Source organism: Lagopus muta, chromosome 17 (genome assembly GCF_023343835.1).
Source record: "Lagopus muta isolate bLagMut1 chromosome 17, bLagMut1 primary, whole genome shotgun sequence".
NCBI lineage: Eukaryota > Metazoa > Chordata > Aves > Galliformes > Phasianidae > Lagopus > Lagopus muta.
Genome location: NC_064449.1, coordinates 12,465,449 through 12,485,307, shown reverse-complemented (window position 1 = coordinate 12,485,307; position 19,859 = coordinate 12,465,449). Strand labels below are relative to the sequence as shown.

The 19,859-nt window shown below is 42.8% G+C and overlaps 1 long non-coding RNA gene across 2 annotated transcripts in view; it reads left to right on the top strand.

The window, feature by feature from the left end:
- LOC125701975 (uncharacterized) overlaps positions 1 to 19,859 on the top strand; it is a 57,202-nt gene that overhangs the window by 22,406 nt on the left and 14,937 nt on the right. For both annotated transcript variants that reach the window (XR_007380409.1, XR_007380410.1), the window contains exons 2-3: positions 18,607 to 18,670; positions 19,631 to 19,687. This is a non-coding gene — a long non-coding RNA (uncharacterized LOC125701975). The remainder of the gene's footprint in view (positions 1 to 18,606; positions 18,671 to 19,630; positions 19,688 to 19,859) is intronic.

The window sequence follows — 19,859 nt, the reverse complement described above, 5'->3', positions numbered from 1 at the left end:
TTCATGTAGAGAAGCAGGGCATCTGCAGTTACATATGTACACTATGAGATGAGCATGTATTTTTGTGTATATGTGGAATTATAAAATCATTTGATTTGGAGGAAGCTTTTAAAGGTGCTCTGGAGCTTGTGCTGGATGGCTTTGGAGCCTGTAGCTGGTTTTGCAGGCTACTTGCTGTAAACATTTCTGAGGAAAACTTGCTGCCCAATTTAATTGAGGTGTTTAATTAGGTTGGTTCCAAAGGTATTTGTGGAAATACTAAAATATGATTGACCTTCAAAACTGATTAAATACATACGATGTTCATTTGTCAAATTACAGTGAGCATCTGTACATTTTTGGGTATGTACATACACGGAACTTGCTGAACTGGTGAATTGGTATGAAATATTCAGCACAAATTGTCATCTGGAAGAGAATTCTACTCAACGAATGTATTCCTGTACATTAATAAAATTCTACCCAAGGTACTTCATGCAGCACACATCTGTTTGCCAGTGGAACAGTTACCAGTGTTCAGTATGGTACATCAGTAGGTCATGCATGAGGGTTGGGTGGAAAACACTACAAATATTTTCCTCGTAGTAATATCCTGCCAGGGTATTATATTGGGCCAGCAGCCCACCTAAATGCCTATGTCTGTATTGATGTATTTCACATAATGCTGGAGGCTTCACCTCTGGACGGTATGTCTTTGTGTACAAGTTCTTTTCTAACTGTTTAGATAGTTGGTTCCTTGCTGCTTCCGTATTTCCTGTACTTTGTAAGCATTTCTTACAGTGGCAGCTACAGGAATCTTGTAGAGGCTGTCTCTGCTTGTCTGAGGTAGAGCTGGCAAATACTGAAGGCTCAGCACTGAAAATTGACTTCTAACATTTCCATAGTATGTATTTACAAGACAGATCATGAAGCCTGTAAATATGTTATAATAAAAACATCCGTAATGTATAACTGGTTATTGCAGAGCGCTCATTTCACATGGCTGCAACTTTCTGTGAGGCCAGTAACCTGCATTTCAGCAATTTCCTAATGTATGTCTTCATAGAGTCATTTATTTACAATTCTGTAAATACTCTACCTCTTGAGCGTAGTCAAAACATGTGTTTGCAGATCTTGTGGGGTTTTTTGTTTCGTTACTGGTTGCATTTGATTGTAATGATGTATATTTGCGCTGTGCTTTCTATCCAGGAGGTAGAGATACAGTTCAGATAAAAAAAATGTGTGACTTCACCACCAACGCAGAAGTAGCTTAGAAGTGGGACACAGCATCCACTGAACTCTACACTCAGATCAGATTGAAGAATTTTAAGAGCTGCTTGCAACCCCATATCTAGCAGAGAAAAATCTCAGCTGATAATCCCAGAGTTAGTAGAAGAGAGTGTTAAATCTTTCAAGCAGGGTATTGATCCCCTAGGGAAAGACACAAAGGGAAAAAGTTATCAAACAGATCACCAAAAGCATTCTTTAGCACCTTAGCTTTCTAGATGTCTCTTTTCGTATGAAATCTATCCTTGAGGCAGGACAGTTTGTGAGGCTAATGATTTTGCTCAAAGCTTCAAACTATTATTTTGCACCTTTTGAAATTTGTACAGCCTTAAAGCCTAGTACTAGTCCTACTGCTCTTCCACTGAGTCCCAGTCTGCAGGAAATGAACAATAAAATAAAAATCTGCAATCCTACACTCGTGAGGTCAGCAATAAGAAGCTGCAGAGTTCTCAATGTGATTGATCACCTTGAAGGAAGTGAACTTGGCAAGTCTCCGACCTCCATCCCCTGATAGTACCGGTGTTAGAAGATGTCCCCACATCTGTTCTAGCTGGGTCTGACTGAGGGAAAGTGCAAGTATTACCTGCAGCAGGTGGCCTCCAGATTTCCGGCTCTAGAGCTGTTGGTAGAGTGCTAAAGCTACCAAAAAGAAAAAAAAAATAACCAACCATGTTTCTGTACCTAAATACGTTTCTAGTCACCATTTACTCCCTGTGTTTTCACTCTGCTGAGTGAAGGTGCAATCAGTCTGCTAGGGGGTGAGTAAGCAGGCAGTGCACTAACATGCATGCACAGCACTTACTACGTTTGCATGCCTTGTACAGGAATTCTCTTGCTAATTCCTCATGTCTTTTGCTTAACTTGCTGGGAATTGCAAAGGAACTCGCTTTTGTATTTGTTTATATTAAATCACTGGATGATACTGATCTTTTGGTCCCATTCAGTAGCACGGCTCCTTCTTGTTGTACAGGAGTGCTTGCTTTTGCCTGCTGCAGCCCTTTCTTAAAGGTGAATGGAGGCTGTGTGTGTGTGCTTTACAAATCCCCTTATACACATCCCTTTGGCAACCTCTTTTATGAAATTTTTATTAGTATGTTCAGCAATGTGCATGTCCTCAGGAATAACAAACAGTATGGAGAGAATATATAGCCACTCAGATAGTCCAGGGGCTTCTGAGGGGAGGAGAACAATGCTACTTAAAATATTGCAGGATGGCTTACAACCCTGAGGGAGGAGGTGTGGGGGAGGAGAGGAAGAGCAGATGGGCACAGTGTCCATTTAAGGTGGTCTGGCACAGTTATTGGTCAACAACAATGAGATTTTTATTTGGAGGCTCCTTGCAGCAGAGCTGACGCTGGAGAAGTTATGCTGATGCTGGCAGCCTTGACTTGGAAAGAAATCACCAGGCTGTGCTGCTTGTATATCCCCAAGTTGTATTTATGAGTTCCCTGCTTCTTTTTGAATACAGATCTCTGAAGTCTGGGGGGCACGGATCTTGTAGATAGGTTCCATGAGGGAAAAGGATCCTTGTATCTACAGCAATGTAGGTATCTGTCTACAGTTAGATCCTGGTTTATCTGCTCATTATGTTTGCTGAATAGGATTGCATTTATTTTTCTTAATTCTCTGCTCTGAGTTACCCATTAAATCAAGTTAGTTCATTGACTCTAGTCTGCTCTCTACTAAAATCCATGTCTTCCTGTAAGTTGCTTCTCATAATCAGCCCATATGCCTGTGCTCCCATCTGAAATGGAGGATATTCAGCTCAGTGTCCAGTAAAGGGATTCTGTAGACTAGAGATAGGTGGTTGTTCATAGCTGTGTCTTTCACTTGCCATGTGATCCCTATGAAAAGCCTTTGGCTCCTTTCCTCTGTTTCCCTATCTGCAGAACTGTATATCATATTGCAATGTGGTGTAAAGCTTAATGCAGCTCCTTGTGGGTAGTGACATGTTAAGGCTGAGTAAGAACATTTATACACATGTGAACCTTGATATTGATAACAAAACTATAACCTCATTCGCCTAGTTTTCTACCATAATGGTATCAAACTCCATAATAAATTAAAACTGTGTAAGAGTTCTAGTTTGTTTGTACTACAATTACTCTGTTAATTAGCATGGCAGCATGATGTAATATCACTTAGGGGAATTAGAGATGAGCTGTTTTCTTAACTTCAGTGTCTTCAGGTACATATGTGTGAAAAGACAGGCAGTGATCCTTTAATGACAAAGAGAATGGCCAATATTTGTAATCCCTTAAGTGTGAAACGATAGTATGCTATTAAAGATTCAGTTCTTCATGATGCTACAAGAATAATGGAAAATGAACGTGACATCAAGCTGAACTGAGATGGAATTTTTGGGGAGGAGCCATCACTTTTTATCATGTATGCACCATCTATAGCATGATAAGTGGTGTGTCCCTGAGGTTATTAAGCATTCCATCAGAAACGTCATTGTCAACCCTGACTGCCTGAGTGATGAGATTTGCAAAGAATGGTCTCATATTTTAGGAATGTACATGCAAAATATTCAACAGCTGATTGTCTGCTGCTAGGAAGTAGAATTTCATCCTTATTTACTGACCTCAAGAGTCCTTCAACTGTTCTGGGTTCCTTAGGCTGTGACAGCAGGGGCTTTGTGACAGCCTCCCTTGGTGTTGTTGGTGGTTTTTTGTTTTTTTTTTTGTGCCTGGAGCATCCAGAGACAATGAACTCAATAGGGCATAAGGATATATTCAGGCATGTGAAGTATCCAGCCAGTGGAGTAGTCAAAATTGGTGTAACCCAACAGGAGGCTGGAAAACTGCCTGACACACTTGGCGAGTGACGTAATGCTCCGTTCTCAGGAGGAAATTGTTGGACCCCTCTAGCAGTGAACTTCTGGCCTGAAGCTGGAGCTTGGATTGCACAAGCTCAATAAATGTGTAATTATCAATCCCAGAGACACACCGAGCCCCTGTACAAGTAGGTCCTGTTTCAGGAGTCAGGAAGAGGCCAACGTCTAGGCAGTGAGCCCTCTGCAGGAGCCAGCTGCTCCGGAGGAGAGCAGGCTCTGATCAGGGCATGGGCCCTGTGGGAGATGGCTCCTGTCCAAGTAAGTGTCATCGGTCATCCTGGGCATCATGGCAGCCAGTCAAACCAGAAAAGCTATCAAGCTTTCAGCCTCCTCCTCAGGTCTTGCTGCTTTGAATTGGCGGCTTGACAAGCGTGTATTAATTCTGCTTTTACTTGAAGTCTAGTTTGTAGCTTTGCTGTATAGGAGCCAGAACTGGATGGAAGCCCACAGCTATTGGGCTTTCTCTGAGGTGGTAAATGATATCACGCAGAGAGGGTGAATAAAACATCAGTCATGTTTTACTTTCATAAAACATCAGTCTGATTTTATTTTTTCCTCTATTCTTGAATTACAGTGACTACTATGTAGTGCAGGGATACCAGAATCATTCTGATGGTAGAAATCTACCTACTACAGCTTGAAGCTCAGGACTGGTAGGTCTGTCCTACTCTAATAATTCCAAAATAAGAATGTAGAATTTGTGGTCCAGTGACGCTTCCACACCTGTAATGTGGCAGAAAGCAGTCACTGACATCTGAATGATTTCAGACAAACTGTGTTTGTGATATTACAGACTAAGTGTGTGTGTACAAACCAGTTCCAAAATGAACACCCTGATGAGCAGAGTCTGGTGACTGGAACTAGCAGTGATTCACATACAGCTATAGAAAGTAGAATGAGGCTAGGATAGATGAAAATTATTTACAGCTTCATTGCATCTGTGTCTGCACAGTGTGGTAGAGGAAGCCAAGACTGCTTGAAACTGGAGATGTATCTTCTATGGGGGTAACCAGAATCATGTTAACTGAAGCTCTGCTTGTGTGTAACCCAACTAGTTTGCACGGTGGTTTGATGAGCCTTTTGTGTATACAGGGTGGATCCAAAGCAAAAACAAGCAAAAGACAAAACTGTTCAAGGATGGTTTAGGGGCAGAACTGAGAAATGGTGTATCCTGTCCATTCCATAGGCAAGGGAGACTTGTTCAGCCTGCTCGCTGCAATTTTTTAGAAATGTCCAGCACCATTTCGTTGTCTTTCACATTGCTGTCACCACTACCTAAATGCACCATCCACCGTTTCACTGTGCTGCCATCCACTGTTTGATCTCCAGAAATGTTCAGCAAGTATCGACAAATATTAATGGATGCCATCTTTTTCCTTATGGAGGAATTAAATTCTACATCTTTGCTCCGTACACATTCCCCTCTGCTGTCATTAGTCATGGTAACAAAATGTAATGGGGTATTGGTGGAAAGGTTCAACCTCTGCTGCCATACGACCACCATCTGCCTCTGACATTGTGAACCAACATAATGAAATAGGAGTCATTACTTTTGGAGCAGCCCTTGTATGTTGCTTTATAACCCTCCAGACATTCTTTTACTTCCAATTCTATAAAGTGATTTCCTTTGCCTATTACCGGTTTTGCTGGTCTTTTCCCTTTTTTACTTTGAAGCATGCTGGTCTCACAAGTCCAGTTTCCTTTCGTTCTACCTGTGGACTTCAATTTGTTTTGATATATTTAGCAATTGTGAAACTTGAAATCAAGCTAAGTTTTTTGAATGTGCTAACGATTTATGAGTGGCTGAGTAGAGGAATGTGAAAGTGTCATGCGCATTGTTCAACATAGTATTTGTTTTAGCTGTAATCATAGTGCAATATTGAAATATCATAGATTATAGTTTATTATGGCGTTACTGCAGCTAGTAAACAGTGCTATCCAGCATAATTGTTATATCAGTATGACTTTTTAAGGGATCTACCAATATTTGTACTAGAAAACTAGATTTCAAGGATTTATAATCATCCATTTTGTATTGCTTGAAAGTGGAACTTAAAATAATACATGTCAGTATCAAAGAAATCCTTCTCTTTGTACTATCCATAGGTTGGAATCCTAATGTTTGGAGGAATATCTAACTCTTAGAGCTAAGGCTGTAGAGGCTTATCTTTATGGGTTAGGAATCTGTGCCACTCTCTGCAGTAGCAGATAGACCTGTCCAGCTTCTAATAAACATATCTTCCTTTTCTTTCTTGGTTTGCTACATAGTTGACTCATTTTACTTTTAAGAGAGGAGGTGAATAATAGAGGAAGAAAGAGGGCAATGTTTAAGAGAGAAATTGATCTGCCAGTCAGCAAAGTAGTGAGAGTAAGAAATGCCTGGAAACTGAATCCCAGTCCCAAACTGGTAGGAGTTCCCTGCTAGTCAGTGTTGATTCCTTAGTTTTCAGAGGGAGGAGGTACGATGTGCTTCAGTTAGTCATACTATTTCCTTAACTCCAGGGTGTGTTGTGGGGAACCTTCTCCTGCCCTAACCAAGGGGAACGTAAATGGTATGTCCGCTGGAGTTTTCTTCTCATAGATTGGTCCCCAGAACTCTATATTTCAATCATCCTCCTTAAAGCCTGGCCTTATTTTATTAAGAATGAGGCTATCTTTGTTAACATCAGTCTTCAACCCTTGCTAAGGGCCGTTAGACCCACTCTTTCTTTCCTGAAGACTGCCAGCATCACAATGTCAGATGCACGTCTGAAATATTAGAGTATGGGTGTGTACATGGATGTGTACATTTATAAATTACAGATGAAATGCTTACAAAGAACCAGCGGAAAACATGAGAATAGACAGTGAGCCTCAGAGAATATCACTGAGGAATGAGACTCCTGATGCAAGGGGCTGATGTCAGTGTTGGGAATACCCTGAGGCAGCGTACTGTGAGCATGCAGGGCTCTGTGCTGGAGGTTCCCTCAGTCTAAGAGCTGTGTCCAAGTGACTGTTTGGGAAAGAACTCTGATCTATTTGTATAGCAGCACTAGAGGTGAGGTTTGGGATCCACTGGATCTGTATGTTAGCAGTGGCATGTCCTGCAAACTTATTAAGAGAGTGATAATGGTTACTACACTTAACAGAGTCCCAAATGGAAGAATTCCCATAGAAGAACTGCTAGGAGGTTTTTACTCTTTACTGTGCACTGTAAGTGCAGTCATGCACTGGTGTGGGTAAGTGTAGGAGTGCAAATCCAAGCACGGACACTACAGCCATGTCTTTTCTCCAACCCATGTACAATCTAGAATGTAATGACAATGAGATCCCTGAACAGAGGCAAAACCAGTGAGCCTCTTTGGCCTACAGTAGACCTCAGCATAAGCAAGAGCTTGCAGCTACTTGTAGGAGCATAGCAGTGTGGGCCAGTATGCATAGGGGTGAGCCGAAACCAGCTGTTCCCAGGTTGGTTCAAGGGAATATTCTCATGGCTCTCCTTTTACCTATCCTCCCTTCCCACGGGTTTCATGTGGGAGAGAGAAACCCAGCTTTGCAATCAGAAAACTGTCAAGTTAGTAGTAATTGGCAGTGCAATAAATAATCTGCAATAATAAGAACAAGTGCTAGGGGGAGCAGAAGAGCTGTTGGTCAGACAGCCATCGTTTAAACAGTAGGTGTTGCTAGTGGCTTGTTGCAGTGGTTAGTAAACGTCTTTAAACCTGGAAAATATAGCGCTAAATGTATTTGAAAGAGACATGAATGTGTTTTAAAGCTTCCTGGGTGACTGGACATATCTTCTCGAATTCTACCTAACCGTTTGCACTTACTTTAAATTATATGGTCTATGGTCTTGTGCAGTGCTGTTTTCTCTGTAGGAAACAACACAGATTGGATTGGTAATGGATTAACTCAGCTATTCACTCCGTAGTCTGATGCAGCTGCCCTGGGGGTGAAATACATAAGTTGGTTAACCAACAGGACATCACAGCAGAGTTTGTGAGAGACACAAAATATGAGATTTTTTTTATATCAGCTGCTTGGTGAAATCTGGAATAATTCTGTCAGCTGGAATTCTTTGATTTATACCACGTACAAAGCCTAGCCTTAAAAATGTCTCCCGTAGAAACTACTTCAAAATATCAGAAGTGATTTGGCTGGAAAATGGAGTCTAAGGCAATTTTTGTTGGGAGCACAGTTCACAGAGATGTATTTAAGCCAGCTGTGTATACTGGCTTGGGTCCACATCTGTATCACAGGGTTGCACTTGCAGCAGAGAGGACAGTATGCTTATAAGCTATTTTGCTGCACTGAAAAGCATTATGGATCCAGAAGGAGACAATACAAAGCCTTCCTATCTCATCCCACCATCGTGTGAGACTTGCTTGTATTTACCCAAAAGGCATTCTCCTTCACTGGTCTGGCTGGTTTGGTCGCAGTATGGTTGTGATACTAGTAATCTTGAGAGAATATTGGGGATTTAAGTTTGCTGTGGTACGGTTTCATGATTTCACATATGGAATTACTAGAGCTGTCTGCTGAAAAGAAATTTTGGTATAAAAATTTTGGGAACGCTTGGTTTTTTTTCTACTCTATAGGAAAAGTTCATTCTACTGCAATCCATCATTGGTTTGTTGCTTAGGAATTTGCTCCTAAGCAACATTAGGTCTCTACACATGCCTGGAAGTTAATTCTTCTTCATTCTGCCAAGCGCCTATTCTTTTCTCTTTTAAACAGCTCTCAGTACCATCCACCTTATTCTTCTGTTACCTTCTGTGTGCTCATATCTATCTGTTGCAGTATCAGTAATCACTGTTGTGATAGCACTTTGTAGATTTTTCTTCCTGTGTTTGTTCTATTGCAAAGCACTCAGTATAGCAATAGAGCATTCATTCATTTGAGGAATGTGTGATGTACCTTTTCAGTGCCATGTGAAAAAGACAGTGCTAATGTAAAAACAAAGCTCCCCACTCAGATACAGGAACTGGACAAATACAGACTAGCCTATGGCAAAAGTAAATATAAAAGCCGTCAGGTAAGTCTATGCTCAATTTGTATGGCAAAATGAAAGGTTGAGAGAATCTCTATAAGGGCGGGGGAGAGGGGGGTGTAAATGATCGAGGAAAGGAGGCAAAATGATCCATGAGTGGAACACCTCTCCTGTGGTGACAGGCTGACAGAGCTGGGGCTGTTCAGCCTGGAGAAGAAAAAGCTGCAAGGTGACCTGATAGCAGCCTGTCAATATCTAAAGGGAAGCTACAGGAAAGAAGGGGACAGACTCTTGAGCAGGGTCTGTAGTGATAGAAATGGTTTCAAGCTCAAATAGGGTAGTTTTAGGTTAGATATAAGGAAAAAACCTATCACAGCGGGGGCGGTGGGGCACTGTAGCAGGTTGCCCAGTGGTGTGGTTGATGCTCTCTCCCTGGAGACTCAAGGTGAGGCTGGATAAGGCTCTGGGTAGCCTGATCTAGCTGTGGTGTCCTTTTTCATTGCAGAGCAGTTGGACTAGATGGCCTTCAGAGATCCCTTCCAACTCTTAAGGATTCTATGAACAGCTTAAACTAAAGGCAACAGTGGTAACACAAGAACATATTAGTACCATCTAGCCAGTAGTAACTTTAGGCTAGTAATTAAGAGGGTCTTCTCCATCAGAGGAGACGTTCTAGAACAGACTCCCAAAACGAATGTTTTTTGTTGTTTTTCTTTGCCCCTCTTGCTTGGAAATGAGTTTAAGAGAACTCATGTACAGCGGTGTTTGCATGTCCTCATCCTGTGTCCCAGCAGTTCTCAGTGGCACATGAGTAAACGTCAGCATCTATGCAGCATGAGTTCATCTGGTCTGTTTTCATCATTCCTACCTTGGATGATAGGAGAGGAAAAAGCCAAGGGCTCTGCTTTGTGTCCATGCAGCACAAGTGATTGGTCCTAGGACAGTGCTTTCTGGTCTAAAGGCGTAAAGATACAAGAGGGCAGAAAACCTACATCAGGGCATCTGTCCCTCTACAGAGCACTGTGTAGGGGTTCTCCCTTGTGCTCAGGGGAAGACGCTTGGACCAAATGTCAGATCTAAGCAGTTTTGCAGCCTATCAGCTCTCCATCTAAGATCTGTAGCATAAGCTTATCTCCAGTGGTATCTCACTGATTCTGAGTTACTTCTGCTGCTGCTCATGCACAACAGGCAGAGATGTGTATTCTCACACCCACCGCTCACCTGTTTTTCTCTTTTTCTCTTTAGTAATTGTGCAAGTTGCCTGATAATTCATCTAAAAGCCCTTATGAGACATTACATAATGTCCTTGGAGAAACCCTGTCTGCTGTAACATTGGATAGATTATTATGTAAAACTTTCTTCTTCTCAGTTTGTTTTTGAGTGGGGAGTCAGGCTGGATTTCCACTTGGCTGAGCCTGAAAGGCTTTGGGTTTACTCTGGATTGCTCCACTATTTTATTAATCTCTGTAAGCTGTGCTGGAATTGGCCTTAGTATCACAAGTGAAACGAGTTTGGCAGGGCTCTCTAGAGGTGAGGAAGCACACCTGCCTGTGCTGTGAGGTATGATTTGGCTCAAGTGCCAACACTTACTCAAGAAAGCCCCCAGTTCTACTGTGTTGATTTAACTAGTATCACCCGACCAGCTCCATGTGATAAAACCTTCCCCAGTGCCCCTCAGGAGCACTGAGCTTTTCTGTATGCTGAACAGATCATCAGGCAGGATTGCTGTGAGCCGGTCTTTTCTGGGGAGAATTAGTACAAAAAGACAGACAGCAGCTCACCTGCTGTATCCCCTGCCTTTGGCTTGTGTCTGGAGTGGCTGCTGAAGGTTGGAGGAGTGCTGGCCCACTCTCTCCTTCCCGTGTTGCTGAAGACTCTGTAGTAGCCCTCTCTTCTCTGAGGTCCTGATTGCCCATGGATGGTGTTGAGCTTTCAAGGAGGTCTGAAGGCAGCTTAGAGATTAACTAGTAAAAGGAGCAGTGAGGCCCCTCACATCACTGAGAATCCTGTGGCTTGAAAATCTCCGACTCCAGCTGCAAGGATGGATGGCAGCAAGTCTGACCTCTGCCCAGTTTTCCTGCAGCTGAAGCAGTAGCAAAGTATCAGCAACTACTAGCACCACCAGATCATTTTTGTGAGGAGCAAGGGAGTTGCTTCATTTCTGTGAGTCTCCAGCACTTGTCTGCACCTTGCACTGTTGTCCACTGTCCTGTCTGGCATCCGCAGCAGTGCAGTTCATTATCTGTGCCTTGCGGAGAGACCTGGAGCTTTCGGGGCTGTGCTTCAGGCAGCATTCTGTTACAGAAATGGGGAGAGCAGTGATGAGAGCTTGAGGTGATGTCCTGGGCAGGGGCCATGCCCAGGAACTTGCCTCTCGAAGCTCCATGGCTGAGAGCCCAGCCAGAAGAGGACAGAATTGTGTCTAGGTCAGCAGAGCTAGCCAGGAACCATTTTCTTTCCTGTTCAGAACATCTGAATGGAAGTACTTCTCTGAAACACTTATTTTGGCTGGATATTTCAAGGCAGAATGAAAAATTTTGTTTCAGCTCGTAGAGTTCTCTTTGAACTGGGATTCTGAGAGAACCTTTTCTTCTTGAAAACTGAGATTAAAGGAAGTTATCTACTGCAGAAGACTTTCAGTTGAGAAGTATATAAAAAAATGCAAAATGTTAGTTTAAAAAATCCCCTACACTGGGGGGGGCGACAACAATTATTTCTAACAGCTGTGGTTTTCAAAGGGAATTTTTTCCAGTGAAAAAAGTATCAAACAGCTCTATTAAAATTGTATTTCCTTCTGCTTGTTAACTTCTCTTTTCTCCCTTATTTGGGACATCCTGTAACAACTCAAAATCCAAAAACCCTTCGCCTTCCCCCCCCAAAGATATGCAAACCTCCCTCATGAACAAGTTTCAGGCTTGTCATGAAACCTGAACCCAAGGAAGGTTTCCTGGCTTCAGCTTTCATTCTGATGTTGCACATGGCTCTGGCTCAGAGGATCACTTTAGTTTTGGAGCAGGGATGAGGAATCCAATTGTGTAGAGGGGAATAAGAAGATGGAAAGTGCATGGGCTGAAGTGTGGAAAATCTAGCAGTAGGACAACTTTTCTGTCTCTGCTCCTAAACCTCAGACTGGTGTTGTGCTGCATGTACTTCTTGCCATCTCTGGCAGCGGTACTGGATTGCTGTGGACCACCTTAAATGTTTTCCATGCCAGCTGAGCACAGAAAACTTCTGAAATGGGTCTCTGCTGTGCAGTGCATTCTCTCTTAGCAGTGCCCTCATGGTGACTCAGTCTCATTCCCTGCTTCTTTTAACCCACAGCAGGTCAAGAGTTTAACAAAGTGACTAGGGCTGGAAGCCAAGTCCCCAGAGTTGCAATCTGCAGCCAGCATGCCAGCATCTGGAAAGCGTTTGTGACCAATAAAAAATGAATGTGCAGACTCTGCCAAAGCAGAAATCATTTGGCATCTCAAGCCCAAATCTTTACAAGATGATTCTTCTGAGACTTGGAAAGGCTTGCCTCCGTGTTTTCTAATAAAAACAATTTTGGGCTGGGCCAGTAGTCGATGAACAGTGCTATGTGTTGCCACGTGGGAGACAGCCAGTCAGGGATAGGAAGAATTTACTGGAGTGTAACCTTGGGCTGGCTTGGGCTGAATGCCTTGCATCAGCAATGGACTGATGGGTTGGGCTGGGGACAGGGCACTATGGATGCTACAACAGCTTCCAGACAAAGCATGCTGTGACCTTGGGCTGTTTTATCTGGTGCCACAGGACCCCCAGGGAGGGGCAGGAAGAAAAACAGAGGAGTAGAAGAGTGCCTTACTATTAGGGCATGAAGCTCTTGGTCAGTCTGACAGGAGCTGCCTTAGTCCTGTCTATGGAAACGGAGGCCTCCAGCAGTCAGCAGCTACCTTTCCAGATGGTGATCTGGAGTGCTGTGCACAATCTCTGTTGGGTACAGCAGCAGTCCCACCTGTTTGTCAGATCCTGACTGCAAGCGATAGTGAGATTCACTTACAACAGGGGTAACAGGGGAGGTCCATGTCTATTCCTGAAGAGGCCTAAGAGAAGAGAGATGGTCTGCATGTAGGTTTTGATACCTTAAGGGCACAGGTCTGTCAGGGGCATTCAAAATGGAGGAAAGAGAAACAGGATGTGCGAATGCTGCCACTGTTGGTTCTTACCAGCAGCTAGCTCATAGTGCTATTGCTGAGCACATCCAAGCACTTCTTGTTTCCAGGCTCTGTTTCTAAGGATGCATTGAACTCAGTGCCCTGCTCCTCTGTATAGCATTCATCTGGATGGCGCTTTGTCCATATGAATGTTCCTTCCCACAGCTGGCTTCCTTCTTTCTCATTGCTTTCTCTCTCTGGAGTGGCTGTGACTGGCAGTCATGTGCAGGCCTCTAAGTCTGTTTAGACTCCACTACCACATACTCTGAATTCCACTGTGAGGAAACCAACACAAATGAGTGGAAGATTAGTAATCATCTTAGAAGTTGCCAGAACAGTTCTTGCTGGAGCTATATGGATGTTGTTCTGTTGGTGTCATCCCTCTGACCACAGAATCAGTATGGTGCCATAGCTAAAGCAATGCAGCTGGGGTGCAAGTAACCCCACAGCAAAACCCTGGTATTAATTCTGAAACAGTGAAAAAAAGCTGATGTTTGCTTGATCTCCATTTTCTGAGCATGAATTTGCAGATGGATTTCTACCAGGGAAGAGGAAGCTGGCATCTGAACTGCAGGATTAGAGCACAGATATGATCCAGATGCTCTAGCTTTGTACATTTGTTCTTGCCTTTGAGGAGCATCAAAGCTGAAGTTTAAGTAAGGAGAATGTGGAATCCTGTAAGTGAAGAAATTTTAGTTTTTACATTTCAAACTTCAGATATTCAAAGTGAGGTCCTTTGGGACTCTTAGGGCTAAATTTAACACTGCCGTTTTACTGATTTTGATTTTTGACCTCCACTGTTTGTTCCCACCTGGTTCCTGCTTGCAGTAGGAAGTTTAGTTGGAATTATCATGTGTCGGCTACTGCATGTCAGTTTGCTTTTTCAGATGTTTACAAAGAGTAGTAGGTTAGGGTAACTGACCCAGGGTGGGTAAAAACATCATCACTTGAAGAGATGTTAGTGGTTTTGATCAATATACAGTGTTGGTGAAATTCCCCTTGTGTTCCTAGTCCCGGCAGGATTAACAAAACATGTGCAAAATCCCTCCAAAGAAAACTCAGCCAAATCCACCTGATTTGGAAATTTTAGTTTGGGCTGTATTGGCTTTAAAAGCTGAGGAAGTCTTGGCCAAAACTAGTCTGAGTTTAGTTCTCAGAACCAAGAGAAATCCAGATACTTAGTTTTGCTTCAGAGTGTTTCTTGAATCCCTTGGAGTTATTGCTGGTTTAAAATGAGTCCTTGGGAGATGACTGGTTCATAAGGGCCACGTTCTCCAGAAATGGCAATTATGTTTTCCTTTTGTTATTTTTCACGCTCTTTTTGTGAAAAGTGTGTTATTAGCCCTAGTAAGAGATCATTTAGAGCTTGCAAAATACATCTTGTGACTACTCAGCACTTTCCATGTGTCCCTGAACAGTGCTTCTACTTCCGCTTGATGGAGCCTGGTTTCTCTGTTTCTATTGTCCATGCAGCACTTTCCTCACAGCATTAAAAATTTTCCACTTCCTACAGATGCTTGGATATTCTGGTCTGGGGTTGCATTAACTGTAGGAGTTCTGCTGCATTGATGTGTCTGTGAAGTCTACTGTAAAAAAGCAAGGAGATACTGGGATGTGGCATCCTGGACAACTGGGCAGTACAGCTAGCGTTGTGAGTGCTACATGTGTAGGGTGGCAGCTGAAAGGGTGGAGGCCTGAAGGTAGCAGTGGAATGTAAAGGAGCTCTACAGCGATGCAGAATGGACATCTTACAAGTCAGCCAGTGTGCATGCTGCTGCGGCACAAGCAGACAGTGCACCCTCACCATGAGGTGGCAGTGGTATGTGAATGGGACATTTCATCCTGTGATGATCCTGGGACTGGAAATCTTTCACCACTTTGATTTCTGGGGACTTCATGCTGAAGCTGGTGGTGTAAGATCATTAACCCTCTTGCAGACAGCAGGCATGGAATGCTTCTGCTGTATGTCCTTAAACATATTCAAAGACATCTGTTATATCTAAGCATTCTCCATGGTTGCTGCAATGCTTTCTTCTACCCTACCTCTGACAGTGAAGGGTTAAATCCACGTGCCTGCTGATGAGCTGTGAATATGCAGCTAGTACCTGTTCTCAGGCATGTGTCCATTTCTATAATCCCATCTTCTCCACTGTGGCACAGACCTGGAGGCTCTTCTGCAGCCTAGCATGGCAGGTCTGCTGCCATGGGATAAGAACTGGTAGGATGATTTACATAATCACATATGCAAATAAGCCAAAATCAGGGTCCTTTCATTCAGCTTTGATTTTAAGGAGACTGCATCCATGGGCTTGAGAGCAAAGGGATTTGAAAGCATGGTTTTCATCTCTTGACCTCTTGCAAAACAGAGAACACCCCCGGAGATGTACTGTTGTTACCAGACATGTACAGCCCAATGGGTATAAATGATTAATAGTGCAGAAACACTTGATAACCCACGCCATGCAAATGCACCCTTAGCCTCTAGGCCTACATCATCTGTTCCCTCTACTGAAAGTGTGGACTGCATCCTTACGCAGGAAATGAAAGAAACTCCATCTCCGAGGAACAAAGGGAATTCATTTCTTCATCTGGTAGAACATTTAAAAGATGTTAAGAACAGCAACAGCCTCACACCTGTTGCACACCAGATGAGCACTGGTGGAGAAACGTGGAGAGGTCATTTTAATGTGTGCCCTTAAAAAAGGTTACAGAGAATAAATCAGAGCACAGCAGTGTCCATCAGTACTCAGAATGAGGATTCCAAACATTGTGCTCTCACTTGACTCAGTTTTGTAGTCCTTTGAGCTACCTCTGTCCTGTAGCAATGGCCAGCTTGGCCTGGGCTTCAAGAAAGCTCCTGGAGGGCTAGAACTGAATGGCATGGTCTGAACAATTCATGATGTTTTTTCTTTTTCAACAATTCACTGATCAGCTCAGTGATCTTTTCCTAGCAGTGACCTGTGTAGGGATTCCAAAGGAAAACTCCAGAACAAATAAGGCTAATGAGGTAGCAGTTTATGGAGGCTGTACGTGTTCTTAACTTGAATGACTAGGACAGGTCCCAGTGGCATCACGTATTTTAGCCTGGCTAATGGAATGCTCTGAAAATGTAATGAATTAGTTATCTGAAGATACTAACTTTAATCAAACTTCTTTAATCCTTAAAAAAAAAGTTAGATATTCAGCTTTTTCTTGCAGCAGTGAGACTTGTGGTAAATTGTATGTGTTAATTAAATATTGCATTAAAAAATGTTAATTTTTTCAAGTGAATGTGCATCTTGCTTGGCATTTCTATTTGAGAGGGCTGCTCTTGCTTGAACATACGTAGAACTTAGCAGTTTGGTTTAAAACTCTAGGGAGAGAAAATATAACCAGTCACCCCAGATGCATGCCACAGATGAAACAAACCAAAAAAAGTAGGTGTTTTCACTTCTGTCCATTACAAGTTCTGGTTGCTTGAAGCATAACACTGGCCATTCATAGGTAGGTAAATCTTGTTAGGCAGTGTCTGTAGTCTCTTTACCCCTTCAGCAATACAAAGTTACCACAGGTATGATCAGAATTGGCTCCTTAGAAGTGTGTAAGCTGTTCCTGCCCAATTGTGCCTTCCTTCTGCACTCTGCTGGTTCCAGCAGAGCTTGCAGTTCTTCTAAATCAGCATTTCTTGTGGTGATCTAACACCAGCATCTACACCAGCAGGACATTTCAGAAGCACAAAGAACAGAAGATCTTGTGCTTTTTCTGGGAACCAGGTAGTACTAAAGAAAAAAGAAATGCATTTCTGTATTCCTCAGAATGCAGATATCACAGACAGTAATAAAGCTGTGTCTTTGGCCAGGGCAGCACCCATATAATGACAATATTGAGGACATTGTGCTCTCTCTGAATCTTCCTCCCAAAATGAAGCTGAGTACAATTACTGCTAGGAAAAAGTGCTACTGTTAAGACTTATCTGAATCCAGTCTTTGATGCCTGAAAGCGAGGCCATTTTTACTGAGATGTGTTGAATTTGTTTAGCATTTTGCAGCACCAGTACAGACCAGGCAGAACTAGTTAGGTGATTTGGTATATCATGGACAAGGGTCATAACAATCTCTTCTTGAATATGAGCAGCTAAACATTATGGCTGCTGCCGGCACCACCCTTCTTCAGCAAGCCTGCTAGTGGCTGAGGCAGGAAGGGTGGGGAATTGAAGGGTACTGGTGTTTTTTCCTTTGGAAGGTGAGCTGCTGCATGCTAAGCTGAGTTTGCACATTTGGCAGAAACTGGGTGTGCCTCTCCTGTGGTCTCATGGAGAGACTGGAAGGCTGAGGTTGCAGCAGCCTTTAAAAATGCTTATCCATGTAATTTGATTCTGTGCATTGTATCTACAAGTCACCTAGGATGTCTGTGCCATTTCTTGATATGTATCCTAATGAGAAGTTGACGTGGACTGCAGGTGTCACCCAGTGTCCAGATTTGCAGGTCTGACCAAACTCAAGCTTGGTGAGAAGGGTGGTATGCTGATCAGTTCTGATTGTGGAAACAGAGGTATTAGCCACAGCAGAGTATCTTGCAAGTGTGAGTATTTATAGGGAGGCAGATGTAAACCACATTTGTCCTGTGTTTCTGGCAAAGAAAGAGCGTGAAATATTTGTGACCTAAGTCATTGGCTTTCTTGCCATTTGTATAAAAATTTCCAGATGTGATTGTTGATGCTTCACCTGGGACCAATTAAAGGAAGAAGGAATATCCAGAACCAATTGTGTACATGTGGATACTTGACTTGTTTGTGTGCACACACATCTCTGTTGCAATATGTCTGTTTTAAAATAAAGCAGAATTTCAGATCAAAGAACTTCTATTTTCTCTTTCCAGGGCCTTCCTTTTGTCTACAGAACCCTTTTCTTCTCAGATTGTCCCTGTCCCAAAGCTCAGGATCTATTTGGAATCTTTTGGTGCTTATATTCATCACACCTTTTCAGTTGTTTTACCTCCAAATAGCTGCTTTGTGGCTCGCCTTAATCACAGTGCTCTGTTGTGCAGTCACAGGAATTTTAGTGGGGAAGATTCCCAGATGTTGTAAGCCTGTAGAAAGATAGAGTGATGTCCCCAGTAATGCAGCAGAGACTAACCACAACAGTCTCCAGCACAACATCACTGGGTCCAGTTCTGTCTCCTGCACTCTCTTTCCTTGCTCATCACTACAGCTGTCAGCCTTCTGGGTCCTTATTGTGTTGTGCCTAGGAATTAAACTTCTGTTTTTTCCCTTCCAGGATGTGTCTGCAAAGTTTTTCCTCACTCCACTACTATCTGGAAACTTTCCTTCTTGCTCTTTTTCTGTTGAATTTCTCTATACTTTTTGTTTCTCCCCATAGGTCTCCCTGATGGCATTCACCAGGCTGCCTCCCGCCATAGTCATATCCTGCTGGAAAGTAAATCGTGAGTCACCCAATCTTCTTCCCTTTTTGTTATCCTTATTTTTGCAAGAGGAGTTCAAGTGAACAAACAACCCCTGCAGAAACCTGGTGCTTTTCAGGAGCCTTATTCACATGGCCAGAACAAGTATGTAGAAGGACAGGATGAGAACCCAGCTAGACTGCAGAAATTAGGCACAGACCCCAAAATACAGACTTGTTTGAATTCAGAATAGCCAACAACACAATTTGAACTTATTTTCTGTGTCTCAGTCATTTTCTTTAGCCATAGTCAAAACTCATTTTATGTACATCCCTCTACGGCTGCTGGTGTCACCCACCTTGTGTAGTGGGTACAAAGCCTTCCTTATGTAAACGCTGCTTTTGAAGGGGGAAGAGTGCAGGGTCTGGTGTGCAGCAGGAGTTATTGAACAGAAGGTCTAAAAACAGAACCATTGGTGGAGGGGCTGTTTCTGTGAAAATTCAAACCCAGTGTGGAAAGCATCAGATCCAAAGTGAACTTTGCTTCTGTCTCATATCTTAGAATTCCCTAATTCTCTTCCAAGTGAATTTGGGTATGTTTATGTTTCTTTTCAACAGAGGGAATAATTAAAATGGAATTGTGAATGCTAGTAAACATTTTACACAATCATTTGTTCATTAACAAGAAGTTTCCAAGGTAGTTACTTTTTAGCTCTAAATTTTCAGCTTCTCTACCACTAGCTTCACAGCTAGGCTAGGATCAACAGTCTTGCTAGTTGACATGTTGAAACAGGACTACAGCTCTAGTGTAGCTTTATCTTTTCTGTACCGTTTTGGGAGAAGTATACACATGCTCCTAAGCAATTGAGTATAATTTTTCTAGAAAGGATACTTCTGTTTCTTTGAGATGTGGTGACTAGAGATGCTTTAGTGTGTTGGTGTGCCCTGGAAAATGTCCTTAAAAGCTAAAATTGACCTGCTTTATTTTTTTTTATTATTTCAGGAGGCACACATTCAGAAAATCAGGACGTGGATGTCACTTTTTCACTGAAGTTTTTAGGTATCTTGTCTTCTTATTTGAAGTGGTATTTTCTTCTTCAAGTCCAGGTGTGCAAAGCTCTCAGACTGCCTTTGTGGCTTATGCTGGCACCACTAGCCCTTGATGCAAGCAGAGTCCCTGTAGTATGGATGGGTGCAGTTCTACTGTATTGTGATATGTGGGTGCCACGCAG